Below are 4,018 nucleotides of genomic sequence, written 5' to 3' on the forward strand. Positions count from 1 at the left end.
TGATTTCCCTAAATCGTTTCAGGCAAATGCCGGGATGGTTCCTTTGAAAGGGCACGGCCGATTTCCTTCCCAATCCTTCCCTAACCCGAGCTTGCGCTCCGTCTCTAATGACCTCGTTGTCGACGGGACGTTAAACACTAACCACCACCATCCGTGACCATGAATGCACATAGAGCCGCTAGGATTTGCCTAAAGTATGTCCTATAACGTTACCACTATCGTAGCGATCAAAGACACAGGGTGTCCGTCGTAAGCCGCGCGGGGTAGCCACGCGGTCTTGGGCGCCTTACCACGGTTCGCGCGATTCACCCCGTCGGAGGTTCGAGTCCTCCCTCGGGCATGGATGTGTGTGTCATCCTTAGCGTAAGTTAGTTTAGGTTAGATTAAGTAGCGTGTAAACTTAGGGACCGATGACCTCAGCAGTAAGACCTTAACACAAATCCCCCCCCCCCCAAAAAAAAATAATAATAAAATAAATTTGTCTGTCGTGTCGCAGGCGCATTTCCTACGCCGTTACGGCAGATGTATTCAATTTCGTGTAGCTGGTGTCAGACCAAACAAATACTGCCCATCACGTCTTTCATGCGACTCCCAGTGTCGGCTGAAAGCGTCAGTTTGTTTCCTGTTATGAAAAAATAATTTATTTAAAAGAGAAATTTTACGTACCCATTCGAGGGAGCGGTGCTAGATTAGTTTTGTTTCATATTCGTGTAATCTATATGTACCAATAGGGACACTAAAACATGAAGAACAGCAGTGAATGTGCTCCCCCTTCTTAGTTGCTTTTAGTATTGTTAATTTTACAATTGTTTTGTAAGCCACTTTGGTACTGGATGAATTACACTTCCTTAAGATACCTCTCAGCCTGACATTTACTGTTCCTAATATTTGTCGTATGTGGTCATTGCAGTTTAAGTCAGTCCATAGTTACTGTACAGTGCAGCGAGCATATTTAAAAAAGTACTGTTTGCTGGTGTTTAATACATTTAGACAGTCTTCCACATGGTCAAAAGCACTATCCATTCCGTAATGATAAATCGTAGCTTTATTTCCGTTTCCTTTAGCTAAGGTAAATGTAAAAGTTTCTTGTAGCTACGTATCACGGCACTTTCTTATAAAATCGAAAATTTGGTTATCGGTAACTTTGTCCACTCCTGCTTTTGGGATTTAACATAAACATTTATTGTATAGCTTTATTCTGCAGTTGGAGCTCGTCTACGTTACACAGTCTTACTATTGCTTACAATAACGATACTGTTTCTTCGGTAGTATTCTTCTTGCATACAGAAAGAGTGATTTGATATTAGTCACACATCTCCATTATGTTAAAAATCCTGGCGAAACCTTGTGATATATCCAGATTCATAAGGTGATAATCATCTGCAACAAGCTGCTGCAATAACCCAGGTAGTTGCTCCATCTCAACAACTATGAAGTCGGGGCAGAACTAGCAACCTGGACAGCAAATTCTATATTGTAAATCCGTCACAGACTCGTTTTATTATTAAGCTGGCGACTAGTTTCGAAGTACCATGCCAGGCCTATTAAAGTTGCACTAATACCGCCTGGTTAGGAGACAATTGACTCACACATGGAGTGTCACACCAGTTTCGCAGTGTAGATTTATTCATGAAGCAGTCCGCAGCTCTTAGTCTACTGGCTTTTCATCGACAAGGCGTTGGATGAGTTGCCATGCCCCCCCCCCCCCTTTTATTTATTTTTTTATATTTTTGGACACTTCTATGGATTTAGATGTTCCACCATGTAGAAGTGAAGGAAGAAAGAATGTGTGGGCACGTTAAAATTGACGCCCCAGTCCTTCCTATGCGTTTTTCTGATTTCACCCTTTTGTTTTTGTCGAAGTGAATTCTTTTGTTTTATTTTAATTGATTGCCTTCAATAAGTACTTTGGGAAATAGAGTGAATATTTTCGTTTCGTCAAGTAATACACTGCCATTTCAGTGTATATTTCGGTGTATTTCCTGTGTCGGAAAAAAAAAGAAAAAAAGTTGGTCGCGGTATTGTACTGTGGGGTGAGCGAGCAGTGTAAAAAAAAAAAAAAGATCGAAATGCCAATGGTTCGCGTCTCGCCACATCTAATTTTTTTTTTCCTAACATTCGCGTTATAGGTTCTGACGCATTATTATTGGTTTAATATAAGTAAAATATAAGTAAAAAAAATAGAGCGTCTGCCATGTAAGCAGGAGATCACGGATTCGAGTTAAAAAAGATAGCTGAGTGGTCATCGTGACGGATTACCGTCCTACGGGCCAGGGATCGATTCCCGGCTGGGTCGGGGATTTTCTCCGCTCAGGGATTGGGTTTTCTGTTGTCTTCATCATTATTTCATCCCCATCCGGCGCGCAGGTCGCCCAATGTGGCGTCGAATGTAATAAGACCTGCACCAAGGCGGCCGGACCTGCCCCGCAAGGGGCCTCCCGGCCAATGACGCCAAACGCTCATTTCAATTTTTACTACATACTCTGGAGGATTTATGCAATGCAATGAAACGCGCATTGTGTTGCTGGGCAGATGGCTAGCTCACCTTTTTCTCTCACACAGTATCAAAATTTCTAACTTGCTTCACACGAATGTAATTGATAATGGTAATTTTGGTACCATGATTATTTATCTCACACATGGATCCTCAACTGAAAGTTTGCACAATCACTCCTGTTCTCCACTGTCTCTTGGTCAGATTGAGACAAAGTCACTACTTACCATGTGGAAATCCTTGCTCGAGATTCAAATACTGCACATGCAATTCTTAAATATTCTCAGCTGATATGTCAACACTCAAGTATCTCAGCTTAAAATTACCACACGCAAGTATCTCAGCATAAAATTACCACATGTGGTTTCATTGTGACCGCTGGTCACTACCAAAGAATCCTAACTTTCCCAGAGTTTTACCTACCTACCTTTTTCATGAATCTCTCACCAAAAAGTTTTGTTCTTGTCAATGTTCTAGAAAGGGGAAATCATCTTTCCTAGCTACTCTTAAATATTCCACAGCCATACCATTCCCATATTATTTAGTTTTACGGAGCACACGGAAAATAGTTGTTTCAACTTCAGGAACCGGCGACAGAGTGTCGGAACATGGCCGTCTACCAGACCACCCCACGCTTCCTCAGAAGTGGGGGAGGATCCTGTTACCGTATTCGTCAGCAACACTCCAGGCCCTCTAGTGCTCTGGAATACTCCCTTTCTTTGTTTCTGCCAAAGGTGACTAGAGGACTGTCTCAACGATAAATGCAGAATCTCCATCCATTATCTGTGGTCAGAAGAGAACAAACCATTCACCCATTTCTCGAACATCACAAAACTGGATATAGGGCTCTATAGACATCAAAGAAAGTTTTGCATCACCCCGGTTCCCAGAAAAAAAAACTGGCTAGCGTTGCTGCCTGTGGATCATGGAGTCCCGGGTTCGATTCCCGGCCGGGTTGGGAACTTTCTCTTCCCGGGGAGTGGGTCTTTATGTTGCCCTCATGATTTAATCATCATAATCATTCGTGACAGTGACTCGATCGGACTGTGTAAAAATTGAGACTTCGTACGGGCGCTGATGACCGCGCAGTTGAGCGCCCCACAAACCGAACATCATCATCATTCATGAAGTGGAACTGAACAAGACTCTAGACACATTTTCATACATAACAACCCGCTTTAAAAAACATTTTTTCGTAACGGGAATCAAACTGACGCTTAGTCACTGGGGGTCGCATGAAAAACGTTAATGGCAGTATTTCTTTGGGCTGACTCCAGCTGCACGATACAAAAACGAAACTACAAATATATGCCTAAACACCAGGGAATATGCACCTGACTGTTCGGAGGGACACCACGTATCTCTGATCGCTACGACAATGGTAACACGATGGGGTTTAAACGAGGGAAAGCATAGCACTTTTATTTGTCTTAATGGTCATCCAGCACGCAGGGTGCTGGTGGCCAGCTTCAGATGCTGTCTGGCCGAGCAAGTGTCGTGTTGCGGTGGACCACAGCTGCAGGT

Source organism: Schistocerca nitens, chromosome 6, assembly GCF_023898315.1.
Source record: "Schistocerca nitens isolate TAMUIC-IGC-003100 chromosome 6, iqSchNite1.1, whole genome shotgun sequence".
NCBI classification, from domain to species: domain Eukaryota; kingdom Metazoa; phylum Arthropoda; class Insecta; order Orthoptera; family Acrididae; genus Schistocerca; species Schistocerca nitens.